Consider the following 12,662-nt stretch of genomic DNA (forward strand, 5'->3'; position numbering starts at 1 on the left):
GTGTGTGATGTCTTAGATACAGATGAAGATGAGCTGTTTATTGATGCAGTAAGAAAGGAACAACCCTCTGAATCTGAACAAGCCTTTGTAGACATATCAATTGGAAAGTAAGGTGTAAAGCTTAAGTTTAAATTAAGTTCATAGACATGCTGCCACTAAATATTCGCAGGCAAATCCACAACTTAATACCGGGAATGCATGCTAAACATCTTAGATTCACGAGTACCGATTTGGGTAGTGAACACTTCGATGAATGAAACCTGTTATCTTTACAACGGGTGACAAACACGGAATGTAACTTGAACATAACACATCCTCCAAATACGAACCTGATTGAAAGAAATAATGATAATCAAATCCTTGATGGCAGCAACACTCATAACAGTGACAAAAGAATTATATTGACAATCACGTTACATTATTTTTAAAATGTTTCCTTTACTTTTTCATAACTTCTTTAACACACTACTTCTCCATTGCGAAGCGCGGGTATTTTGCTATCTTTAATAAATCAGACTTTTCATTTTTCCCTTAGCATACTTGGTGTTATTCTGGGTTTGGACTTGCTTTACAAGTGTCTCTACCTGACACAATATTAATTTATATTTTCAAAAAATGTAACCAGTTAAATGACCTTAAGTTGCTTAAGGATATTCTATAGTTGTTAAGATCATAATTTCAACTCCTGCCTTTGTGCAGTCACTCTGACTGTGCATTGCTGTCAGTAAAAAGATGCTCTTCAGTAACCTGCATGTCTGACTGCTGGATGAGCCGTTCAGCTAAAAATACACAGAAACAGAGAGCGTCAGTGGCTGTGTGTCTAACGAGGAACAGACGCCATCCTCTGCCTCCTGAATGTCTTCAACCAAAACTGAAACCTGGGCACGGCTGAGACCCAAAGAGACAAACAAATATGAGAATTATATAAAATCACTAAACAAGGATTACCTAGTTACATATCATTCCTTCAAGCAACTGAGACCCATGACAAAGTGTCTCTACAGCAAAATCAAAATCTCAAACTGATCAATTTACTAGTCTAAACTTTCAGTAAAGGACAACATTTTTAAATGCTGCTTCATGGATATGAGGAGAGGAGTGGAAGGACAGGTATGCACAATGAGATCTGCTACTTGGGCTTAAAATTGCATTTGTATGTACTTGTTAATATCACAGTCAACATTGCCAAGGGCTTTATTTTAAGATACTGTAATAAACACCCACCATATCGATTGCAGGATCAATGAATTTTGCAGACGCCAATTCCTGTTCAGACACTGCTGGAAATCTTAGATGTAGAAAAACATCGGGTGGCAGCATGGCAGGCGATGCTGAAACAGAAAGAAAATATTTGTAGAATTAACTGTGCATTATTAAAATGCAAGTGAAATCAAATAAAAAATAAGTATAACCATGACACTCAATGTCTCATTACTTCCATTCCCTTTCCCAAAATAAAACTTACAACAAATCGTGTCATATTAAAAGGACTTATCAAATTCAGATATTCAAAGTCATACCTGTTTCCTCCGCTGAAGCCTTGGGTCTTTTTCCAAATTTTGTGGATGGCTCTGTTTCAGTTTCAGCATCTTTATATGATATTGCAGCTTCAGAGAAATTAGAATTAAATAATTAGAGGCAGAAACTGTTCACAATTTATTAAGAACAGTAAAGATGTTACACTTAGAGCCACCAAGGAGCTTAAGTTATAATAAGGGGAGTGATTTCATAACAGGATCTTTCCTTCAAAGGATATTAGTCCGTTAGTCAAAGAGAAACACACATTTCAATGATAAGGTCAGCAGTCTTAAAGCTGTTTTTATCATAATTGTGGCACGCTGTCATCTGGCCCTAACATCACCTTTCATTTGGTGAAGCTGCATTTAGCATTTATTTAAACTCCTAAGTGGTTTTCGATTGCCACCAATATGTGAACTTGTAACCTGAAGCTGAATTTATCCTTTAACCACACCACATGGTTAGACTATGGATGTAAATGTAGAGACTTGTGAGAATATAAGGAAAGCAGGCTTGCTATATTTTAACTTATCTGCAATAAGCAACCACATTAATCGTCTACACAACCCAGTTTAATCACTGCGCAACAGTGTTTGAGGAAAAGATCCCACTGGACATCTACGCCAAATGTCATGTCGAGCGGTAAATAAAACTCACTTACTACCACGATGCTCTTAACTTTGGTATTTCACAAGTTGAAGTTATTTCCTCACAATAATGGTACATATTAATTTGCCAAAAATAAATTTGTTTTCTAAAATGGAGCAGTTTTTATAAATTTTAAAAATATCTTGATTATTCTTGCAGCTTACAATGAGGCTAAAGGATACACAACTCCGCAGGTTAATGAAACAGCCTTAAAACTTACCAAACACATCTACTTTCAAAGGTTTCGATTTAAGGAAACACGCCTCCCACGTTTATGAGGCCTCTTTCAGATAACAACAAGGAACTAAAAATATTTATTTAATCACAAATTCCTTGGTACTATTTTTCTAAAATAAGGATACGTTTTTTGCTTATTTGTCTGCTTGCAGTGGATGTCGTGGGTGTTTTTTAGACAGTCTTTTGTTATTTTTTTGTACAAAGCCTTTGCTGAGTGGAAGTGTGGTGAAAAGGGGAGCACATATGAGTTTCACAGTCCTTTGTACACATAAAAATTAAATTGGAAATTATTACACTGCACTGCGGTGGGCTGATACCCTGCCCGTGGTTTGTTTCCTGCCTTGCACCCTGTGTTGGCTGGGATTGGCTCCAGCAGACGCTCGTGACCCTGTAGTTAGGATATAGCGGGTTGGATAATAGATGGATGGATTACACTGCATTGTATTATTTAATAAAAGCTACCTTATTCATGGCATGTCTTGTGAACATAAAATCCAAAAAAGGGCAGAGTGTGCGACAGAGCAGACTGAAGGTACCAGGGTTTATAGGTGAATGAAACAGCCTTAAAATTAACAAATACATCCACTTTGAATTTAAGAAATCATGCTTTCCACTTTTATGAGGCACCCCTGTGATAGTCAAAGGAAACTAGAAATAATTATTTTATCACTAATTCTTCGAACTACTTTTCTTCAGGTAAGAATACTTTCTCTGTTTGCTTGTCTGCTCACAGCTGCCACCATGGGTGAGAAAATGGTTTGAAAATATGCATATCCATAATGTGAACATAAGCCTACAAAAATGAAGCACTTACAGTTTCCAACAATTTCTTGTGGTAATCATGATACCTTCTCTCTTTTTAAGTCTAGACTAAAAACTCACCTATTCAAAATAGCTTATCCCACATAACTTTCTCCATTTTCCTATCTTGGAACTGTTTTATGTTTTATGTTTTATGATCTTGTAAACTACCTGCTCTTTTGCCTGCTTTTTATTTTCTTACTTTTATTATTATTTTTACTGTGTACAGTGTCCTTGAGTGTTCTGAAAGGCGCTTTCAAATAAAATGTATTATTATTATTATTATTATTATTATAAAGTTAAGGCTTGTAGCACTTAGGTTGGGTGTGAACACTCGAATGGAAGACCTACTGAAAGTGGCCCTACGAGTCTGCGGCACTCATTTCTCCATGGATGACTGCTTACAGGTGAAGAGGAAAGGAAAATGTGTTCCTGATCACCCATTATTGAAGCCAACTGCAGTTCCAAACACATTTCAGTCGAGTCATTTCACTGCAACTGAAATGCTGAGCTGTAGTAGGTCTTACGTAGGCCAGAAAGGCAGAACAATTGTTTCCGGTGCTGTTTTACAGATCTAGCGTCATGAATTAGAATTGTGTGTCTAGTCGTTGTCCATGTGGAGGTTTTGCACACTCTCCCAGACTTAGCGTAGTCTTCTCTCTAGCATGTATGCAAAGCCATAAAGATAATTTGAAATGGCCTTTCCAGGTTCCAGGAATGGCATTGTTCATGAGTGTGTGTGTCAGTAGTTCCTATGAAGGGCTTGCGCCCATTTCTCGCCTTTCACACTGTGCCGTGGAGAAAAAGAGGCCATCAACGAGATGAAGTGCACGCTCAGTAAAAATGTGCTGTTAAATTAAGTCATCACTGTAGTAACGTTGATGGCTCGTCAAGAACATTTGAAAATTACTAAAGGACAGTTTGATTTACACCAGATTCTTTTAAACTGGACTCAAACTTATGGTACTGTAGCAGTATAATTTACAGGAAAGCATTTTATGCCAAAGTAATCATTTGCCTGAATAATACTGCAAAAAATAACAGAGTTGTACAGTAGAAGACCAAAAAAAAAAAACATCACTTACAAATTGGCTGGTGAATCGTCAAGGCCACAATTTCTGTGTTTGTTCCAATAGCAGCAAAAGATGGAACTAAATGCAAAATGAAATCAAATCACTTTGCAGTTAGAGAAAAACATGGGATTTCAGATACCAATATTTTTACATACAATTATTTTTCCTTCGTTTATTTATTTATTAAGATGGGTTGGCTAACTGGCCAGAAGTGGTCAGGGGCATAACGAGTAGTGGTGTTATGGTATGAATTTGTTTTTATTTTTTTATCATCTTCTCCTGCATCGTTTTTGGTTTAAGTTCCTCCTTTTGGGGATTTGGTTATGTGTAGAGTTGAATTTTGTTACTTAAAAATGATTGGAAGGCGAGATTGCGTTGGTTTGGACATGTGCAGAGGAAAAATGCTGAGTATATTGGGAGAAGACAGAGATGCCAAGCAAGAGAAAAAGAGGAAGGCCTAAGAAGAGGTTTATGAATGTGGTGAGAGAGGACATGCAGGTTATACCCCCTGGGGTCGATTTGAACTTTCTAGGGGTCGATAGTTTCAATAAAAAGTGTTTTGGGGTCGACGACAGCAAAAATAGAACCCCTTCTGCTATTTCTTTGTTACTTTAAAATATCTATGATTCCAATGGGTACCTAATTAAGAAGTAAAATAATTTAAAAAAACAATTTTTTGATAAAAACACATTATATACCAAACTTGCGAACAAAAAGGTAAAATGTGTCATTAAAAGAGTCAAACGTAAGAATGATGAAAATACATGTAGCACAAACATATCTGTGCATTGTCTTATCGAGCGTATCAAAGCAAGTGTGGACATGAAAAACCGTTGCATGTCTGCACTTGCTTGCAGTGGGACGAGGCGACGGATATTCGATGTTAGCAGAATCTATCAGTCTTGTACAGTCATGCTTTTATAAAACACTATAAATAGGTTAGTTTGATGTGACATGTACTTGTTTGTGATTTGAACTTTGAATATAATTATTTATTGAGGAGCAGTACTACGAAAAAGAAAATCCGAGGACACAGTTTATTCAAGTTTGAACAAAAATCTTCTGTTTCAAGTAAGTACATACTTTATTTTTTTTTTTTATCACAGGGGCTGTTGAAATTGTTTGTTAATAAAAGTTTTTATTTCTTCAGATGATAATATGACTGAACCAAAAAAGAAATGCAGACAGTACAGCTTGGACTATTTGTACTTATTTTGAATTTACATATTTATTTCATAAATGTTAAAAATGTAAAAAAACTCTGCTCGTATTCTTTTGCTTTAATTTTCGTTAGTGCAGGTTTTGATATTAAATGTTGCACAAGATAATGCCATATTCTGTAGTCCTTTTATCTTTTTCAATCATTAATTACAAGTGATTAAAATGAAAAGTTTGATATTTAGTGAAATATTTAATATCGAGTACTGTACAAATTTATTAATTTCAGTAAGTGAAGTAAATGACTAGGGGGTCGATGGTTTTAAAAGTTTTTGGTAAAGGGGTCTGCGGCCGAAAAAAGTTTAGGAACTGTTGCCCTAATGGGAGCAGCCAAAAGAAGAAGAAAAATATTTAACTTATTACTGAAGCACAATTATTTTTTTATGGGTGCTGCCATTTTGGGGACCATTTTGGTTACTGTCGCTATAGGTTTGTTACCCAATAATCACTATGAGTACATGTCTTGTGATTTCATCAGTTTGACAGTTTAAAATGTCACACACGTGATTAGGAGGCAGCTAAAAGGACCAACTGAAAGTAATTCCACGCCAGGCCAGGGGGTGGCAAGGTGCGCTAATCCTTTCTCTGTTATCTCTGCAGATCAAAAATGGGAAATTATGCCTCATTCCAGTTCCGGCCCCGAAAAACGTCACTTTTAGTTCTGGTACTGAAGACATCACTTCCTGGCGGACAGGAGGCCTCGGGAGAAATTCAGCTGAAGTGGAATGTGAAGATTACATTTGTGCTGTTCACTATTTTTTTTTTTTTTTTTGCAAATTTGTAATTTTCTCACGCTCCCTTTTTTGTTCTTTGGTGACATTTTCTGCATTGTTTTGTAATTTAGTGTCAGTCCCTTTCCTCACTAGGGTATGATTATTGCCTCAGTTGTTTGCCGAGACATCATCTACACTATGCTTTTGCTGTTGAGCTGCCTTTTCTGCTTCTCCTCTGTTCTCCTTTTAGTCTTTGATTGTTTTCATTTTGGTCTTTTGGGATTTTGGCATTTAATTCAGTTTTCTGGTTTTGATGTGGGATTTGTGCATTTTGAACTTTGGTTTCCTACTCAGTATTTTTGTTTGTATTTCCTATTCTCTGCATTTAGTGCATTTTTTATAAAATTTTAATTTTGTATCTTTTGGAATTTTGATTCTCCTGATTTCTTATTTTATTTATATAATGTAGTAAAATGCAAACTTTTCCGCACTGAAATCTCATCTCCTGCACTCATGAAAACTGCAGAAAATCAATAACATTTAAAAAAATTTGTTTCTGGGTGGAACTATATTTTGTCACTGTACGTGTTATCTTCAAAAAAAGAAACCACATGACTGAACTACAGGAGAAAGTAACAGAACTTTCTTGTAATGTTTAAAAAGTGGGCCTTTACAAGATATTTAAATTTGCTTTTAAATGTTTTATTTGTATTAATACTGAAATATCTCGTTAGGTTAAAAGTGTCTTGTCATGTTACTTGGCTCCTGACAATGTACTTTGTCCACTAATGCTTCATTGTTTGCTAAAGAATGAGCTGATAATTAGTTTAGGTAGAAAATGTAATAAGTTCTTTGCTCTGCTTTGTGAGCCTAAGCTATTGCTTGGCTATACATATTCTTGTCGATTATAGTTGCAACAATGCACATCTAAGTTATGCAAGCATGCTGTGCTGTTGGCAGCTGATTTTAGAAATATGATTTTAATTTCATGAGCTTTGGATGATGGCACAAGAGTGCGTCTTATAAGCCCTGTTCTTAGTTACACAAGCATGTCATGCTTTGGCCTCCTGTCTCTAATAGCAGACGCATATGAGCTCTGACAACACTTTTCTGAGACAAGAAATGCAATTTTAAAAATGGCTCAGTAGTCTTGCAGACAGGATGACCGCATCATAACTAAATTAGCTTTACAAGATCAGTAAAAAGCTGATCAGAGAGGAGAAAGGAAGAGGTAAAAGTCATGCCAAGAATCCTCTGACTTGCTGCTGACACTTTAAGCAATGAAAGAATGGAGCAGCCTGGCAAGTCTGTACATCTGCCAGAAGCAGGCAGTATTGGTGTTTATTGCCACATTTCATTTTGCTTTTGGGCACTATCTATGTAAATAATGTTAAAAGATCAAAATTTATTAAAGCTTGCTTTCCTGCCTGCGTGTTTTGCTTTATTATACCAACAAGGAGATTATGTTTTAGTAAGAGATGTCCCCAGATGCCTTTCCATGATAAAATACTGTATGTACACACTCATAGAGCCATTGTTATGGTGAGGTGTTTATTCATATTTTGTTGTGCATTCATTTTAATTGTTTTGAATGATCTATCATTTGTTTTGGGAGTCACTGAACTCATTCTAAGGTTTATTTTTCCGGTTGCATAATTTTTGGGATCTTTTTGACACTCTTTTATATTTTAACAATTATTGCCATGTTTGTTCACTATCCCATTGCCATAGGCATGTTTTTTGAGGTCGTGACCAGGGAGTAATTGACATGACAAGTAAAAAAGTTGTTAAAAAAGAGCACTTTCTTATCCAAACTGCAGATTTAAAACTCTCATGTAACAGATAAATGGGGTGGATTGGTATCAGGAAAGGCATCCGGCTGTAAATGACAAGCCAAAACCTCTATCAAAGAAGTCCAATAAAAAAAAAAAAAAAATAGCGACCCTATACAGAAATTGGAACAAATACCGGAGAAGAAGAAGATTTAATGTCCATACTAAAATCTTTTCCTTGTTATATTTGTGGTTGTGACTTTTTTGCAAACGCACTTTTGACTTTGATTTTTGCCTCGCATCTCGTGCTCATGATTTCCCGCTGTTCACCCTTTTTTGCTGTTTTAAGTTCATTATCAGGGTCTGCCATAAAACATCTTGTCAGCCTCTCTGGCAGCACAACCATATCACATAGGATATTTTTCTCATGTATCTTCCCAAATTCAATTCAATTCCATGTGTGTGTTCTGAAAGAAAAAAAAGACTACAGCACCTGGGTCAGTGTTTGTGGCAGCATGGCTTGTATCTGCTGGTCTTTTGCTTATTGAAGCAAAGCAGTGCAATTCAGCTGAGGTAGGAAAACATCCTGTAAGTATGCTTCGATCATGCAACAGAGAGTCAAAGGACCCTAAAAATAAATAAAGCTGTTACAATAAGATCAATGGTTATGGCCAATGGCCACTTTTCTCCCTATGTCTGCCAGATACACTTGTAAATACTTTGCCTCTGACCCTGTGTGTCTTTCCTTACTCACCTGGTGGAATAATAAACCCATCTCCCAGGTCAGCTTTTGATGGCTTACAGTCTGAGTTCTAAAATACAAATGAATTAAAATCACACAAAATATAGAGTGCAGTTGTACCATTAGTACAATCTGTTAAATCTTTCTTTTTTACATGCAGAAACTGAAGATGGCCTGTTGTGGAGAAAACTTCTTCGGAAAAAACAAGCAGTGTCTTCAGATAGGCAGTCAGAATGGACTTTATTGCACAGCACAGAAAACCATTGCAGAGCACATAAAGCCCGTCTCAGTTCAATGAAATGAGCCCCTTGCTTTGAGCGAGCCTTAGATTTATTAGAATTCTTATCTTAAAATATCCCTGCTTCACACCTTTTCCTATCATCTATTTTACAAGGTTTCTCATGATAATGACCATACTCAATACCTTTTCTTAAAACAATCACCTGAGGCCTCATGCATAACACTGTGCGAAGAATTCACACTATAACATGGTGTGTGGACAAAAGCGGAAATGTACGTACACACAAAAAAATCCAGATGCATAAACATGTGAGGATCCCAACTTCCACGGTCTTTCGCTACATAAATCCTGGTCAGCATGAAAAGTAACGCATGTGCATGCGCCTGCTGTCCCGCCCCATCTCCTCCCAGAATTACGCCTCTTTGACTATGCAAATCAACATAAATAGCCCTTAAGCTCAGCCTTCTGTGAAAAGACAATGGCAAAAGCATGGGGGGGAATTAGAGGAATTTCAGCAAATACCAAGTGGAGGCAAAGAAAAACGTACTATTTGTTGGTGTAAACAGTGGTATAAACAACAAAAGGAAGTTGATCGAGTGACATAGAGTGTCAAAGAAACTCGAAAGCTCAAGTTCACAAAGTCGCACAGTGCCCGAAATAAAAAAGAAGTTGTCAGATATCAAAGTCGCCGTGAAAAGGTGAGTCGTAGCCCACCGTCTGAGTGTCATATGAAAGCTTATTAGGGTACAGAGAAAAAAAAATAGGCACACAGTGGGAAAAAAGCACGAAATGTCAACTTTAATCTCGAAATTTCCACTTTAATCACGTAGTTATTTTGTCATTAAAGTAGAACATCATAAACTTCATCTTAAAATCATTTAATTTACTAGTTTCTCAAATCCCATCGTAACTAAAGTAGCAATTATTAACAATATAGATTATTTAAATTAAGTTAAAGTGTCATCTGTATAATAAACATATTTTGCTGCATTTCATCTTAAAAATGATATCGTCATCATATGTAAATACACACTTTATAAAGTGGCGCAGGTTGTGCAATATTATAACTGTATCACAAGTTTACAGTGAGGTAATTGTACTAATAAGTACAAACTGTTCTACAAGGAGCACTTGATGGACTGATTGAGTGTGTTTATAGTTCTTGGGATGAAACTGTTTCTGAACTGTGAGGTCCGTACAGGAAAGGCTTTGAAGCGTTTGCCATATGAAAGCAGTTCAATAGACAGCATGGCTGAGGCAGTGAGCGCTTGATGCTGTATACCGATAATTCTCTTTCCAGTCAGCTGCTGTTCAGATACAGTGATATAAATACTCTGAGTGGTGCAGTGAGAGTAATATGGAAAAAGATGATGCGCTGTGGCGGGAGTAGCTGAAAGATGAAGAAGAGGGTGCAGTGAGAGTAACAACGCTAAAGCAGCTATGGTATTTAGAATAGTTTGACTATTCTGTGGACCATTATATTGTTACAGGTTAATTACAATCAGATGCATTAAACTAATAAACAATATGCGGGTTAATTTCAGTGTATTTATAAAGCCATGTCAGGGATGTGGATCTAAAAAAGAAAGGAAAACCACACTAGAACAAAAGCACTGCTTTGATGCTGGGTGCCGCCAGTTTGCAAAACCGAGCGGAGAACTTGTGTATGCCAGGGTTGGAGCTTCTGTGAAAATGTGCGTGCTTTTACGCCAAGTTTAGGTTTTATACATCGCGATTTGAAAGTGTAAATGTTCGTACGCAACATTTTTGTGCGTACGCACTGTTTATACATGAGGCCCCTGGTCCTGTGAACATTCCCACAACAATTACATTGCCATGTGGACTTCTCATAAAAATCTCTTCCTCAGTAGACCCTCTCATTACAATTTTCCTTCCCAGTCCACCTTCTCATAACAACCACTTTGACCTGAAGAATGTATTTGCCACCTCGAGGTGAGCATCACCAATTACCTCCTTCTGCATTCTCACATAATTAATTCTCACAATTAAGTTGGAATCAGGATGATCCACATGTAATAACTGGACTGCTCAACTAACAATTGATTTTTGCACCAACATCTCTTAAGGCTAAAATAATAGCCAACTGTGCTGGTAAGAGTCAGCGAGCAGCTTCACTAATAAGGGCCGAACTGCAGATGGCCTTGACTGGACAAGCACGGTGCTTCCTCATTGCTTTGATGAAAGGAAAAATACAAGCCTTTAACAATTAATTCTCATATAGCTTAAAGCTAACTATTTAATACATTTTGCTGTTACTTGATTTATTATTGCAACGATTCAAAAAGATGCAATAACATATACAATTAAACACTATTTAAAATATATGTATGTGTGCTAATGTGAAAGTTTGCAAACTCAAGCCACTGTGCCATTGGGCACTTGCCAGCAGAGGGACTGAGCTGCTGGGGATGAGCAGGCATCCTTTTAAAAGAGAGATAGACCCTAGCCTTCAATAATCAACTGTTAAACTATGTGGAGACTGGCCCGGACACAGACAGGCAGACACCGATGTTTTGCTGCCACACACGTATTTATTAAACATTTCTACTATAATTTACAATGTCTAACCACACACAACCCAGTACTCCCGTACTAATCACTCTTCAAGTCCTGGCCTCTCAAAATGCCTTTACTCTTCACCGCCTCTACTCCTCTCCTCCAGGCTTCGTCCTTTTCCACCTGACTCCAGCTATCAAATGGAGTGAGGCGGCCCATTTTATCTTCACCCGGACGTGCTCCAGGTGCCTCCCGATGAACTTCCGACGGAAGCACTCCAGGTGTCCCTGGTATTCCTTTCCCCAGCACTTCCGGGTGTGGCGAAAGTGCTGACATCCAGGGCTTCACAGGCATCCGGGCGCCACCTGGCAGTGACCACAGGCCCCTATAGGGTTGAGCTTTTATGCTCTGTTCCTGTGGTCCCCATACCAACCAGGTCCGGAGGAGGCGTAATTCCTCTACTGTTCCTTCTGGGCATCCCAGCTGGTTACCATCCCCAGCCGCTCGCCAAAACTGCTATATAGCTCACACTAGCTAACACAATGCATTTTGCTTCAACTTGATCACCTAAGGTACTGATGACGCAATACATAAATTTAAATTGTTTATATGTTTATGCGCTAGTGTAAGAGCTTGCTCAGTGTTCTTAAGATTAAAGGCCATGAATGCTTGTGGAAGCTTGTTTACTCTTCTGTCAGTCAGAAGCCTGTGTTCCCAAAACAAAAGTTTGCTTGCTCAGTTCCCTCAGAGAGCACAACATCCTTGATGAGTAAAAAGACTGGCAGGCCAGTGGCCCTTATGCTAAAATAAATGGTGACCGTTTAAGCTGCATCAAGCATAAGCTTTTAATAGCTAATAGCACTAAAGCTAATAATAAAGCACATTGATCTTTTATTCTAAATTCTCAATAGGAACCTCAAGGCTAAACATATTTGATGTCATTTGCCTGTTCAAAGTTTAATGTTTATCAGAATGCAAATCCAGCATCAACTGCTAGTTTATATATGAACTGAAAATAGCACAGCTAATTGCCTTCTAAGCACAGAAATGGCACAGCGTATAGGCAGGGAGGACCAGTACCTCAGTTAGAGTGATGTGTTGTGCAGGAGGATGAAGGCTCCCTCCTACAGCCTTCTCTTCTGTTTTAGTAGCTGAGTCTTCCACAGTGAACAGATGAGGCCC

General features: G+C 37.6%; 1 long non-coding RNA gene across 1 annotated transcript; it reads right to left on the reverse strand.

Moving 5' to 3' along the window:
• Positions 1–1,307: 1,307 nt before the first annotated feature.
• On the reverse strand, positions 1,308–12,644 carry LOC120527299. The gene is made up of 6 exons (XR_005633312.1): positions 12,561–12,644; positions 8,735–8,792; positions 8,474–8,608; positions 4,290–4,355; positions 1,521–1,607; positions 1,308–1,331 (listed from the first exon to the last, which is right to left on the reverse strand). It is a non-coding gene; the product is annotated as an uncharacterized LOC120527299 (long non-coding RNA).
• Between the last annotated feature and the right edge of the window lie 18 nt (positions 12,645–12,662).

The sequence above is a fragment of the Polypterus senegalus genome, chromosome 4 (genome assembly GCF_016835505.1).
Source record: "Polypterus senegalus isolate Bchr_013 chromosome 4, ASM1683550v1, whole genome shotgun sequence".
In the NCBI taxonomy this organism is placed as follows: domain Eukaryota; kingdom Metazoa; phylum Chordata; class Cladistia; order Polypteriformes; family Polypteridae; genus Polypterus; species Polypterus senegalus.